This window comes from Trichosurus vulpecula, chromosome 5 (assembly GCF_011100635.1).
Source record: "Trichosurus vulpecula isolate mTriVul1 chromosome 5, mTriVul1.pri, whole genome shotgun sequence".
Lineage (NCBI taxonomy): Eukaryota > Metazoa > Chordata > Mammalia > Diprotodontia > Phalangeridae > Trichosurus > Trichosurus vulpecula.
The window spans coordinates 208,921,264-208,936,944 of record NC_050577.1 but is presented as its reverse complement, the minus strand read 5'-3'; the positions used below and the strand labels follow the sequence as shown (position 1 = coordinate 208,936,944).

Here is a 15,681-nt window from a genome sequence, read left to right as displayed (position 1 = left end):
ACAGGGTTGTTACTCATTCTCTTTATGACTAAGGTAGGCACATAACATGTTTTTCTGGAGAGAAATCCAGATGGAAATCTGCCAGATATCAGTGAATTCAATTCAATTCAAATCAATTCATAGAATCTGAGTATCATATCTTAAGAGGAACTGAACTAAGGGCAAGTTTCATGCCACTTGTCCCAGCATTGATTTCCACTTTCTGTGGGAGCAAAAATTGCTAGTTATGACTCTGTTCAACTTCAACTTCAAAATATTCAAATATTGGAGAAATCACTACTTCCTAAAGGAATCTATTTTCACTTTTGCACAGTTCTAATTGCAAGGAAGTTTTTCCTTACATCAAACTACACTCTGCCTCTCTGCAACTTCTACCTATTGTTCGTACTTATTCTACCTGGGACCAAACCAAGCAAATCTAATCCTTCATCCACATAACAGTCCTTCAAAAACATGAAGGTACCTACTGTAGGTTAAACACTCCCTTATATAGTATGATTTCAATTCTTTTTACTATTCTGGCTTTCCTCCTCTGGATATACATCCATTTTCCAAATGTGCCTAGAACAGGATACAACATTTTAGCTTTAATCTGACTAGGACAGAGTGCATATAAATCTTTGAAAGAGGGGAAGGTTCAGGTAAAATGATGATGAGTTTTGTTTGGGCATGTTAAATTTGAGATATCTCTAGCACATCCACTCTATAATGTCCAACTGACAACTGGTTGTGTAGGATTAAAGCTCAAGGAAGACTAGGGTTAGATGTACATAAGTTACCTATATAGATAAATAATTCAGCCATAGGAGGTGATGTTATGACTCAGAGAAAGTGTAGCTAGAGATCTGAGGAGCACCTAGGAGAGACACATAAAGATCTTCACAGTTTAGGTGTGTGATATGGTTGATGAGCCAATAAAGGGGATTGAGATAACAGTTTTCACCAAAAAAAAAAAAACCACAGATATAAGCCCTGTATTTCATCTACCATTTCCCTCTCAGGCAGCTGGACCAAGTTGTTCAAATGACTTTAAGGTGACTTCATAACAGATCTACAAAAAATGGAGAGAAGAGGTATAGTACAACTTATTCCAACAGACTTCTGCCCAGAAGGAAATTTATGTTCTCACTAAACATAGAAAAGTTCCTTGTTTGCCAGTTACTCCTCTAGAATTGCATGAAAAATTCTTTCCAGAAAAGAAAGTGTCCTGACCTAGAAATTAAGTAGCTTTTCTCCAATCCTAAAGCTAAAGGAGACTGAAAACTATGCAAACTTACATTTCAAATGGGAAGGAATTAGAATTTATCTGAATGGGAACAGCTGGCATAAATTTAAAATGTTATTCAATAGTGTTGTTTAGGGGCCATACTAACTCCCCTAGAAACTGAAATACAGAATTATATTTCACTTCAAACTCCAATTTTACAAAATGTTGAGTTAGTGAATTCTATTCCTGGAACTTTCCTTACTTGCTCTTGAAACAGATAAGGTTAAAGCTGAAAGAGACTAGATAGTTCTATTAAGAAGGAATATAGGTATATATTACAAGCAAAACCCAGCAGGAAAAGATAGAAAGAGAAATTCCATTTAAAACAACTACGGACAGTATAAAATCTGGGAAATCTACCTGCCAAGAAGTATATAGAAACTATTGTGAACACAATTATAAAACATCCTTCACACAAAAATAGATCTAAATCAGTGCTTCTTAAACTATAAGTCACAAGTTGTGACCCACAGTTTAAGAAGTACTAAAGGGAGTTGCAAGTGGGAAAATTTAAGAAGCCCTGATCTAAATAACTTGAGAAATATTAATTGCTCATGGGTAGGCCAAGCCAATAAAACAGAAATGACAATACTTAATTTACTTATTTAGTGCCTTATACCAATCAATTCATCAAAGAATTACTTTATAGAGCTAGAAAAAATCATAACAAAATTCATCTGGAGAAACAAACAATCAAGAAAATCAATAAAAAAATGGGAAGGAAGGGGGACTAGTAGTACCAGATGTCAAATTATAGTACGAAACTGTAATAGAACAATTTGGCAATGGATAAGAAACAATGTAGTTGATCAATGTAACAGATTAGGTTTCTATCAACACAATTGATAGAAACAAATGAGCATTGTAATCTAATGTTCAATAAACCCAAAGATTCCAACTACGGGGGTAAGAACTCACTATTTGATGAAAACTAGAAGAAACTAGGCACAGACCACATCTCACACTGTATACTAAGATAAGCTCAGTATGACATAAAGGGTAATATCTTAAGCAAATTGTGCATGGTTTGTCTTTCCTTCTCAAAGAGGACCATGACATCAGAAAGATGATGCCATGACTTGCAATTGAATTGGATTTAGGTGGGGCAGGGTAGCAGGGGTGGGGGGTGACCTGCACAAAATCAAGAGCCTCACTTTCTCCTCCAGAACCATCTGGGTCTAGTGGCCAGATATAAGTCACGACAACTGGAAATGGCCCACAGGGCAGTAGGAAACCTTGTCTTTTTTAAGTCAAGGTCTTTTAAAGCTAAATTCTCACTTTGACTGTGGCAATGCCCATTCAGTGATTAGGGCTATTTAAGAAGTGACCCAAGGAATAGCCCCTTTAATCTTTAAAAAAAAAAAAAATTAGACTGGTGGGGGAAAGACATTCAGGGTTTCTGGCCAAAAGATAAACAATTACTATTTATATTCACTGTGAGCCATCAAGGCCCAAGTAATAACCATTAAGTGGTGCTTGGGTAGGGACCTATTGTAGGCCAATCCATGAGAACCAGAATGAATTGGGTTTAAAGCATGGTTTTTAAGAAAGAAACCTAGACAGTAAAACCCAACATATATAGATTTCAGCCTTCAAAATTTACCTTCCTTTGGGTAGATCACCCTCAAGTAAGATCATGATGCCCCATGTGGTGGAACATGGAAAAAATTATCCGTCAGATCTATGGATTGTCACTTTTAGCTTTAGGACTTGAGAAAAGGAACTCAGTTTCTGGGTCAGAACAATCTTTCCTTTATGGAAAGAATTTTTCACACAATTAATGCATTGCTAATGGAGTTGTGAATTAGTCCAACCATTCTGGAAAGCAATTTAGAACTACACCAAAAAAGTTTTTAAATTTTGCATACTTTTTGACTCACCAAAAGTGCAATGACAAGCCACAATTCCAAAGGACTCATGATGAAACATGTATCTACTTTGAGATAGAGAATTCAGAGTGCGGACTGATGTATATCTTCTTCTATTTCTTTCTTTTTCTTTTTTTTTTTTTGTTTCTGGGAACATGCCTAATGCAGAAATTTGTTTTGCATGTCTATAAATATTTGCAATGATTATTATTTTTCTTGTCTTTATAAATGAGGAGGGAAGAGGTGTGGGGAGGGAGAAAATTTGGAACTGAAAATAAAATAAAATTAATTTAAAAAAAAAGCACCCAAGACCAATTGACAAGACATAATGCCAAGCAAAAATTTCAGGCAATACCCAGATGCCTAGCAGAGTCTGTATGACAGGCAGAGACAGCAGGCCACGTGAGAGCAGCAGGAAGGAAGCCTAGTGGGAGTCATGCCATGCCATCACCAAAAGATATTTACAGCCCTGCTGTAACAGAGGGATGTGTGTCCCTCCATATGTATGTCCTAAGTAGGTCCATGCTCTCCAATGTGCATTTATGCTTCAGATTTATGGAGAAATGTTCTGTTTATATTTTTCTCCTTTGTTATTTCTGCAAATGCTTTAAACCAATTATGTTCTCTGGATGACTAGTAAACACATTACAGAAAGAGAAAAAGAAGGAATGTAGTTCAGGTAAATTGCACTTCATTCATTTTGTCTATTTAGTTACATTTAACTTAATCTCAAGAAAATCTCTAGAACCTCCTCAACCATTGGACACTTTGGGAAACTAGATTAAAACCTGCTATAATACATCTCATTATTGCATGCATTCATATATGTCAAAACATGTCTTCTCAAATTTTTTTTTTTGCTTTTTAGCAGGGCAATCGGGGTTTAGTGACTTGCCCAAGGTCACACAGCTAGTACATATGTCAAGTGTCTGAGGTCAGATTTGAACTCAGGTCCTCCTGACTCCAGGGCCGGTGCTCTACTCACTGCGCCACCTAGCTGCCCCCATTCTCAAATATTTTTATATTCATTTTTTTTTCTCTATAAAAGTGCAAATTTTATTTTAAATTACTTCTAGCTAGTTTAATACCTTGTGCAAAGTAGGAATTTTAAAAATGCTTGATTATTTGAATTGAATTATAGCAATTCTATACATTAAAATTAAAAATTCAAGGTCATGGCAACACATAGCCAATAAAACCTTATGTTGAGGTAACAGAGGTAACAGCCCTATGGGCTGGTATTGTGCGGGGGTTTTTTGGTCTAGATCTATGATTTCCTCAGTGTAGAAAACACCCAGAATAGAAATCTCATACACCAAACACAGATCAGCAACTCTTCTATAATTTTTAGTCTTAAAAATTTATCTGGTCTCTGTGTTACCAAAAATAACAGCATTATAAAGTATGAACTCACCATGGTAAGCAAAAAATTTGCTCCCTGACCCCAATTGGAAAGTTCTACATGACTATTTCTTATGTACCTTAGGAGGAGGTTGGATAACCAATGCTAAAACAACAAGACAAATACTCTCAGATAAGGTTTGTGTCCCAAGTCCAATGTTGTTTTCCACCCTCCTCTACCCCAACCCCCAACATTTTGCCATTGTATCATTAATCTTTACCTGAGGTATTGAGGAGCAAGAAGATGAAGCAGTTTTAAAATGAGTCAAATTAAAACTTGTGAGCAAAATGTTTGCGATAGAAAAGTTCAAATTTTAAAAAGATGACTAGGTTTATTTCAATTTATCACTATAATAATGGATATTTTTGGAGTACTATAAGGTTTGCAAAACACTTTATATACATTATACTATTTGATCATCTAAACATACCGGTAAGGGAGATACAATAGAAGTTATTATACCTATTTTATTGGTGAAGAAACTAAGTCTTAGGAAGATAGTCACTAGCCAATGTAGCAAACAACTATCAAAGGCAGGATTTGAAACCAGTTCTTCTGAGCCCAGATCCAGCAGTCAATCTGCTCTGCTAATTAAAGCAATTTGCCATGGTAGTCAGCACTCCTTCCCCAACCCCCATTACAATAAACAGTGAGAACTGGTTGTAATGAGAAAAATGTAGAAATATAAGTCAACAGTACAATAACAGGATGCACCTGCAGATTTCATAGAAATAGGTGACAGCAGATTCATATTATCTGTACCGTTAGGAGTATTCCCAGGGTGCATGACACAATGCAGGCTGAAGCATAAGCTAAGATTCTTTCAGACCTTTCAAAAATGAGAAAAGACTGTCTGACAAACAAAAGGTCAGGTTGCTAACTGATGAAAAGAGTTAGTCATGAGTTCTTATTGACCAATACAGTACATAGTTGCTCAGCTGTAATAAAAACAAAAACAAGGACTATTCAATTCTGCAACATATTCACCAAAATTAGAACACCACAGAGAAGATTAGCACAGCCTCTCAGCAAGGATGACCCATAAATTTGTAAATCATTCCATATTTTTAACTGTATGAATATCCAATCCTATAAAACACTCTTTACACACATAAAAAAGACTGATCTAAATAATTTAAGGAATATTCATTACTCATGGATAGGCCAAGCCATCATAATAAACTAATTACACTACCAAAATTAATTTACTGCCAAAAGATGACTTTATAAAGATAGAAAAAATAGCAAAATTCATCTGGAGGAAAAAAAAAAGGTCAAGAATCTCAAAGGAAATAATGAAAAAAAAGTGGGAAGGAAAGAGGCCTATCAGTACCAGATCTTAAGCTGTATTATAAAGCAGTAGCCATTTTTAATATTTAGTACTGACTTAAAAACAGAGCAGTAGATCAGTGAAACAAATTAGGTATAAGATATACAGAAGCAAATGAGCAGAATAGCCTAGTTTTTAATAAAACCAAAGACTCCAACTACTGGAGTAAAAACTAATTTGCCAAAAACTGCTGACAGGCAATCTGTAAGAAACTACAGATGGAATACTCTCTCATAACTTCCTTTCTACTCTCAAGAGTACAACCATCATCCCAGTCACCCAGGCTTGCAATGTAGGTGCTATCCTTGTCTCTTCATTCTCTCAACCCCTCCCCCCATATCCAATCAGTTTTCAATTCCCATCATTTATGACTTCATATCATTTCTAATGTACTCCCCTTTCTCTCATCTCACATTGCAACCACCGTAGTGCAGGCCCTCATCACTTCACTCTTGGACTATTGCAGTAGCCTGCTGGTCAGTCTCCCAGCCTCAAGTCTCTCCATTCAACTGTCCAGCTGATTTTTCCTAATACGCAAGTCTGATCACATAAACTTCAGTGGCTCCCTGTTACTTCCAGTTCATAACCTGATCCCTTTCTAGCTTTCCAGTCTTCTTATATCTGATTCCATTTCATGTACTCTGATATCCAGTGACACTGACCTGCTTTCTGTTTCTAAATACAATATTCCATCTCCTGACTGATCATTTTCACTGCCTAACCCCCATGACTAGAATGTTCAACCTTTTTGCTCCTGCCTTGTAGCTTCCCTGGCTTCCTTCAAGTTTCATGTGAAAGTTCCACCTTCTGCAAGAAGCCTTTCCCACTTTTCCTTAATCTTTGTGTCTTCCCTCTGAGAACATCTCCAATTTATCCTTTTATCCTGATTTCATCTCATTTGTTTGTAGTTGTTTGCATGATGTTTCCTCCATGAGACTGTGAGCAACTTGAGAGTAGGGACTGTTTCTGCCTTTTTTTTTTGCTTAGTGCAATGCCAGGCAAATAGTAGGTACTTAATAAATGCTAATTGACCAAGCGGCTCTCCATATATCAAAATAAGTTCCAAATAAGTTCGTTCAGTCATATTCAACTCTTTGTGACCCCATTTGGGGTTTCTTGGGAAAGATACAGAATCATAAATCATAATCAAAAACAATCATAAATGAAAAGTAAAACCTTACTCTCATTGGGAATAGGTTAAAGAAGGAGCAACATATATATCTAGAAGGGCATAAAAGTCTTCTAAATTCAGAAAGAAATAAGAGGGCAAGGGAGAGGGTTGTGGGAGAGGATAAGGGAGGGATTCTTGGAGGGGTGGATAGGTTAAGGAACAGGAGGGAAAGGTAGCAGGTAGAATTAAAGCAGAGGAATGAAGAGGGCTAGGAATAGGGTGAGAAGGATAGTGAGGAAAAATAGGAAGGACAACAAGTAAATATAGCTTAGAATGTGGATGGGATGAATTTACCCACAAAATGGAAACTGATAGCAAATTAAAAATTTGAATTAAACAATATGTTGCTTTCAGGCAATGCTATAAAATGAAAGACACACACAAAGACAAAATAAAGGTCAGGAGTAGATTTTATTATGTAAAAAATAACCATGATCTCAGACAAAGTTAAAGCTACAATAGATTTAATCAAAAGAGAAAAATAGGGAAACTACACTATGTGTCAGCAATATTATTCAGTATTGTTTTAAACCATTTAAAATAAGTAGACAATATAAAATACTTGAGAGTATATCTAGCAAAACAGACAAGGAACTATATGAACATAAACATAAAACATTTTTTCTACAAATCAAACTAAATTCTAAAAAGAAATTCTAAATAATTGAAGTGATCTTTATTTTTCATTGATAGGTAAAACCAATATAATTTTTAAAAGACAATTTTAAGTACTAATCTATTTATTCAATGTCATCCCAATTAAATTACTAAAAAATTATCTTACTGAGTCAGAAAAAATAATAACAGTTAGTTTGGAAGAACAAAAGGTCAGGAACATTAAAGGAACCAGGGGGGAAAGATATAAAGGTAGCAGATTCAGCAGTATCACACCTTAAATTATATTGTAAAATGAGAGCATTGCTGAAGTGTAAAATGGATAATTTTTATTATTTTAAATTAAAATTTTCTTGTATAAATAAAACCTATGTGGCCAAGAATAGAAAGAATGTAGAAAGTTGAGGGAAAACTTTTACAGACAATCTCTCAGATAGGATGTGATTGGATTGGAATATTGCTGTGGTATAGGAAATGAGGAGGTGATTGATTTAGAAAAGCATGGAAAGTCTTGGACTTATGAAGGAAGATGCTATCCACCTTCAGAGAAACAGATGACGAGTGAAAATAAGCATGCTATGCTCTTACATATGAGTGTGAGTATGAGTGTATGTGTGTATGTTTATAGATATCTATGTATAAATGTATATCTGCACTTGATGGTAGCCTTCTTTTGAGGGTGAGAGAAAAAATAAAGTAAAAAGTACACAGCAAAAAACAAAAAACCTTCCAAGAAGCTGAGAAAAGCTGGTTAACTTTGAAAACAATGTGTAGTATTTATTATACAGGTTTTCTTGAAATGAAAATTTATTGTTTTATATTGAATTCTCTCGTGTTCTGCTGTGTGCGTGGTGATTTTTTTTCTTTTCTTGTTTTGTATTTAAGTTTAAAATAATTTTTTTTAAATTACAAAAAAAGACAATTTAGGAGATTGGAAGGAGAGATCTGTGACATTAGAATATAGTCCAGCCTGGAGCATACACGGATACAACACCAGTGGTAGGAGTAGGTGGTAGCAGAAGCAGCAGCAGCAGCTTCAGGAGCCCTCAAAGCAGAGACAGTAAGGAGACCTGGCAACTAGTCAGAAAGAGATTACAGGGGACCTCTGTGCTAACACTGGTTACAGGACCAGACACTATTTGGCAACTCCACTGACTACACCCACTTCTGGATCACAGTTCAAGGACGTAGAGGAGCACTTTCAGTCAAAAGGGACCAAGATAACTTCTGGTCCCAAGGGAACTGGGACCCTGAGAAGTAGTATCAATTGCAATTCCAAGAGATCAGGGGTTCTTCCTGGGTAATGACAATATAGTAAAGACAAAAACTTTGAAAGATTTAAGAATTCTGACTAACACAATGATCAACCATTTTTCCAAAGGACTCATGATGAAGCATGTTACCTAACTCCTGATAGAGAGATGATGGACTCAGGGTACTGACTGAGACATACTTTTTGGACGTGGTCAACAGGATAATTTTGCTTGAACCATGCATATTTGTTACAAGAGTTTTGCTTTTCTCTCTTTTTTCCCAATGGGGGAGGAGAGAAAGAAAGTAGATTTTTATTCATTGAAAAAAAGTCTAAAAATAACACAAACAAAAGCAAGGCACCACAGACCAGCAGAGTAAGTGCTTATTGACAATTGATTGTGTTGACCATGTTACCATGTTAAATTTAATGTATATTTTAAAACAAGCTGCATGTAATTGATTCAGAATTTCAAAAACAATTCCCATTTTTCTGGCTTTATTTGTAAAGGAAAATGCTTTTATTGGTAGATAAGTCTCTCCTTCACAATTTTAAAAAACAGCAGAAAATGGTTTAAAGGGAAAGAAATATAATGGCAGACAATAGCCGATTCAGCCACAACCAAGAAAGAGCCTTAACATCGGCAGAAATTTCCTAAGAAATTTGCCATTATGTTTTCGGAGAGTTATTCAGTTCAGTATCATCATTGATTGTCAGCATGTTGACAGTTGTTTAGAAAGGCAGAATGAACAGTGAAGAGAGGGTGTAAATGGAAACTGTTCCAGATCTAAGATTTAAAATGACTATTCACCAAAGTCTGGGGTAAGCAACCTGTATAATTAAAGCCATCAAGAAATCCCAACATTAAAATGCAAAACGACCTCATCAGATTTTGATCTTAGGACTACAGCACAGCTTATTTTAGTCAGCCTACTTTTTTTGAGGGGCACATGCTTAGCCATCTACCCAGATATACTAAATGAACCCTGTAGACAAATTACAGAATGCAATAATGTATAAATAGTATATAACATATATTATAACTATATAATGTAATAATTTACCCGACATCACCTAGAAAGAGTGACTTTTGGTTCATTGTTACTCTGCTTTATTCCTAGGCCCACTAGGCTTCCCTCAGAGCTGAAGAAAAACAATGTTCTTCCCAGTAGGGTTTTAGATACATTCCCTGAAATCAGAAAATTCTTAAATGTCATGATAATGAGGGATATAATAGCAAGAGTAACTAAAATATACACATAATCCCAGATGCCATTTAACTAGTTAATTTCCCAGAAAAACTGGGTGTAATCCCACAAGGGAAAAAAATAGATATTTAATTAATTAAAGGACTTTCAGGTATTCTTGAGGAAAAGACCAGAACTGAAAAGAAAATTTGACTTGCAGGCCAGAGCAGACAGGGTGGAGCAGGCCTCATGGAACTTACTCACTGCAGCTGTGGTGGTTTCCAGACTTCTCAACACCAAAGTGGGAAAACTGTTGGACCTAGGTAAGAGAGGGGTGTGGTCAAGCCCCAGCCCCAGGGCGGTGGAGGTGGCTGCAGCAGCTGCAGCACAAGCAGCAGTGGCAGCTGCTTCCAGAGTTGCAGACTCACAGATAGTGAGAGGAATCAAGTGATTTGGTCAGAGCAGGAGCACAGGGATCTCTTTGCTGGTGCTGAGGCAGGGTTCCCTTGGATCTGGGTCACAGTCCTCGTTGGTGGTAGTGGGGTGAAGAGGAGTGTTGGTGCAGCAGAGCTTGTGGTGGCTGTGGGAAGGGAGTCCTCCTGGTAGTTACACAGCAGAAAGAAGTGCTTGCACTCACAGACCAGAGTACAGGCCAGGAGAAGAGTATCATACCACCTCAGAATAGCAATAGATCTGAAAACAGCAGCACAAAACCCCTGAAGCTTGGGACAGAACACTCTCCACTCTAAAAGCAGTCATACCCAAACAAAAAGCTCAAAAGTCAAGTAAATGGCTGGGAAAATGAGCAGGCAGCATAAAAGGACTCAGACTAGAGAATCTTACTTTGGTGACAAAGAAGATCAAAACATACAGTCAGAAGTCAACAAAGACAAAGCGCCTACATCAAAAGCCTCGAAGAAAAATATGAATTGGTCTCATGGTCTTGGAAGAGCTCAAAAAGGATTTGCAAAATCAAGCAAGAGAAGTAGAGGAAAAATTGCGAAGAGAAATGAGAGTGATGCAAGAAAACCATGAAAAATGAGTCAAAAACTTGCTAAAGGAGACCCAAAAAAATACTGAAGAAAATAACACCTTAAAAAATAGACAAATGCCAAATGGCAAAAGAGGTCCAAAAAACCAATGAGGAGAATACCTTAAAGGCAGAATTAGCCAAATGGAAAACGAGGTCCAAAAGATCACTAAAGATAATAATGCCTTACAAATTAGAATGGAGGGGGATGGACCCAAGAGGGTGGCCGGAAAGCAGTGACTCACTTAAGCTCCCCACAAGGTTCCTCCAAACATCTATAAAAATGGCTCTGAACAACTTCTAGAGCTGCAGAACCCACAAAATAGCAAAGGAAAACAGGACTCCAGCCCAGGATGACCTGGATGGTCGCTGGCAAGGGTCTATCTCAAAGAGCTGGGAGGGGAGTGGAGCAGAGCCCAGCATGGGCTGTGCCCAGACCAACCAGACTGGGAACCAGGAGGAACGGGCCTTAGTGTCCTGAGTTGGTAGGCTGTGGCAGTTACCAGACTTCTCAACCCACAAACGCCAGAGACAACAGAGAAGGTTAGTGGGAAAAGCTGCTGGGACAGAGTGAAAGGAGTTCAGGTCAGCCACCACCCCAGAAGCTGCAGAGGTGGTGCAGATCTGAGGCTGCTTCTAGAGCTACAGCTGCAGTTACTTCCAGCCCCAGGCCCACCTGGTGGGAGGAATTAAGCAGAGGATTAGAAAGGAAGTACAGAGCCTGCTTGGATCTGAGTCAAAGTCCGGGTTGGCCATTCTTGGGGGAGGAGGAGTGCTGGTGTGGCAGAGCTTGCTGTATAGAAGTATCTCTGAAAATAGCAGTGCAGACCCTCAAGCTTGGGACACAGTACTCTCTACAAGCAGTCATACCCCTACAAAAATACTCAAGGGTCAAGTAATTAGCTGGGAACATGGCCAGGCAGTGAAAACAGACCCAGATTCAGACTCAGACTTTGGAATTGTTTTTTTGGTGACAAAAAAGAGCAAAACATACAACCAGAATAAGTCAATAAAGTCAAAGAGCCTACATCAAAAGCCTCCAAGAAAAACATGAATTTGTCTCAGGAGATGGAAGAGCTCAAAAAGGATTTGGAAAAGCAAATAAGAGAAGTAGAGGAAAATTGGGAAGAGAGAGTAATGTGAGAAAACCATGAAAAACAAGTCAATGACTTGCTAAAGGAGACCCAAAAAATTACTGAAGTAAACAACACCTTAAAAAATAGACTAACTCAAATGGCAAAAGAGCTCCAAAAAGCCAATGAGGAGAAGAATGCCTTGAAAGGCACAATTAACCAAATGGAAAAGGAGATCCAAAAGAGCACTGAAGAAAATACTACCTTAAAAATTAGATTGGAGGAAGTAGAAGATAGTGACTTTATGAGAAATCAAGGTATCATCAAACAGAACCAAAGGAATGAAAAAAATGGAAGACAATGTGAAATATCTCATTGGAAAAACCATTGACCTGGAAAATAGATCCAGGAGAGATAATTTAAAAATTATTGGACTACCTGAAAGCCATGATCCAAAAAAGAGTCTAGACATCATCTTTCAAGAAATTGTCAAGGAAAACTTCCCTGATATTCTAGAGACAGAGGGTAAAATAGCAATTGAAAGAATCCAATAATCACCTCCTAAAAAAAGATCCTAAAAAGAAAACTCCTAGGAATATTGTAGCCAAATTCCAAAGTTCCCAGGTCAAGGAGAAAATATTGCAAGCAGCTATAAAGAAACAATTCGAGTATTGTGGAAACACAATCAGGGTAATGCAAGATCTAGCAGCTTCTACTCTAAGGGATAGAAGGGCTCGGAATACGATATTCTGGAGGCCAAAGGAGCTAGGATTAAAACCAAGAATCACCTACCCAGCAAAACTGAGTGTAATACTCCAGGGCAAAATATGAATTTTCATTGAAATAGAGGACATTCAAGTGTTCTCCATGAAAAGACCAGAGCTGAATAGAAAATTTGACTTTCAAATACAAGAATCAAGAGAAGCATGAAAAGGTAAACAGGAAAGAGAAATCATGAGGGACTTACTAAAGTTGAACTGTTTACATTCCTACATGGAAAGATGATATTTGTAACTTATGAGACCTTTATCATTAGGGTAGTTGAAGGGAATATACATACATATAGATAGAAGGCACAGGGTAAGTTGAATATGAAGGGATGATATCGAAAAATAAAATAAAATTAAGAAGAGAGAGAGGAATATATTGGAAGAAGGAGAAAGGGAGAGATAGAATGGGATAAATTATCTCACATAAAAGTGGCAAGGAAAACTTATAATGGAAGGGAAGGGGGTAGGTGAATGGTAATGAGTGAACCTTGCTCTCATGGGATTTAGTTTAAGGAGGGAATAATGTACACATTCATTTGAGTATCTTACCCTACAGGAAAGTAGGGGGAAGGGGGATGAGAGGAGGGGAATGATAGAAGGGAGGGCAGATTGGGGGAGGAGGTAGTCAAAAGCCCACACTTTTGAAAAGGGGCAGGGTCAATGGAGAAAACTGAATAAAGGGGTACAGGATAGGAAGGAGCAAAATATAGTTAGTCTTTCACAACATGAGTATTATGGAAGTGTTTTGCATAACGATACATGTATAACCTATATTGAATTGCTTGCCTTCTCGGGGGGGGGGGGCAGGGGGAGGGAAGAAGGGACAGAATTTGGAACTCAAAGTTCTAAAAAAAGTTTTAAAAAATTGTTTTTACATGCAACTGGGAAATAAGATATACAGGCAATGGGGTATAGAAATCTATCTTGCCCTACAAGAAAGTAAAGAGAAAGGGGATAAGGGGGAAAGGGTAATGGAAGGGAGGGCAGAATGGGGAAAGCAGCAATGAAAATACTGGCCATCTTGGAGTTGGGGGAGGGTAGAGATGGGGAGAAAATTCGTATAACTCAAAATCTTGTGGAAATGAATGTTGAAAACTAAAAATAAATTTAAAAACAATTAAAGATCAACTAATTCCAATATTAAACAATTATTTGGAATAATAGGCAAAGAAAGTGTCCTACCAAAAGCCTTTTATGAGACAACTATGGTGTTGATACCTAAACCAAGAAGAGCAAAAAGAAAATTATAGACCAATTTCACTGACGATTATTGACACAAAGATTATACATTGTGACAAAATAGGATTCATAGTAGGAATGCAGAATTGATTCAGTATAAGGAAACTATTATCAAAATGTATTATATCAGTAACAAAAGTAACAAAAATCATATGATTGCATCAATAAATTCAGAAAAGGCTCTTGACAAAATACAACACTCATTCCCATTAAAAGCACTTGAAAGCAGGCCATAAATGGATTTTTCCTTTAAATCTTAAGAAGCATATACATAGGCCTGGTGCGTGGAGCTGCACCAGACCACATCAAAGTGGAAGCAACTGCAGAATCCAGCCAGCTATCCAGACTAGGAAAAAGCTGGGTGTAAAAAAAAAAAACCAGTGGAAATCCCCAAGCTTCCCAGCACAGGATGGGAGTCTGTCGAAGAAATGGAGATGGTAGGCAGCAGTGTAGTGCCTGTGGCTGCAAGACATCTACTCCTGAGGCTATCAGCCCAAAGGTTTGAAACTTGCCTTCTTGAAATTCTGGGAGTCATAATGGCTCCCTCCCTCTCTGATCCAGAGAATACCTCAGGAAAAACCCTAGAATAGAAGAGCCAGAAGTGGGGCTTCAGTAGCCAAACAGCAGGAGTTCCTGAGTCCCAGAAGGGTGGAGCCAGCAAGGGCCAAGACCAGGAACCCAGACATGCCTTTGCACAGCCATAGGAAGTGGCAGACACCAGCACAGACAATGGCTGAGACCACCAGTTCTGGAGAGCAGCCGCAGGGGAAGAGGAGACTTCCGGCAGACAGATGACCCCTCCCCCACAAACACACGCACCTCAGGAAACCTGAGGCTATAGCACACAAAGCCAGTAACTAAGGTCAAAATTCCCAGAACAAGAAACCTGAGACAGAGTTCCCTGAGCCCCAAAAGCTGAAATCCACTTTAAAGCCAGGAAAAAGCTAACCAACATAAAGAAGAACATGAAAAAACCGTGGACCATTGATTCTTTTTATGGAGACAGGGAAGGTCAAAATAGCAATTCATAAGAGGACAGCATTGACACATCTTATACCTCAAAAGGAAATGTGAACTGGTCTCAAGCCCAAAAAGCCCTCAGGGCCCTAAGGGGAGTTGCTAAGACCAGAGCCAATGGTATGCACCTAAGTTCTGGTGGATCAGACGACATTTGATGACGTATAAAGACTGTATAAAAAGAAATAACAGAGCTGTTTGCTTGGGGCTCTCACTCATAGAAGAGTTTTGACGTGGAGACTCTGGGCAGCTGTCGTTAAGAGCCTCCAAGCTTTTGAACCCAGATGCTGATACTTTCCTGGTAACTATGAATTGTGATTTGGTCTGTTTCTAATGCATGTTTGTAATTTGTTTGCATTTGCTCTGAAGTTCAGTTTGCTGGCTTTTCCTCCTGAACTAAGTGAATGATATTTGTATGTTGGATTAAAGTAAGATTGTTAACTCCTTAATGTTACTTTCC

At 37.9% G+C, this 15,681-nt stretch overlaps 1 non-coding gene across 1 annotated transcript; it reads left to right on the top strand.

The window, feature by feature from the left end:
- Nucleotides 1-5,499: 5,499 nt before the first annotated feature.
- Nucleotides 5,500-5,606, top strand: LOC118852547. The gene has a single exon (XR_005010615.1). It is a non-coding gene; the product is annotated as a U6 spliceosomal RNA (small nuclear RNA).
- Nucleotides 5,607-15,681: the final 10,075 nt, after the last annotated feature.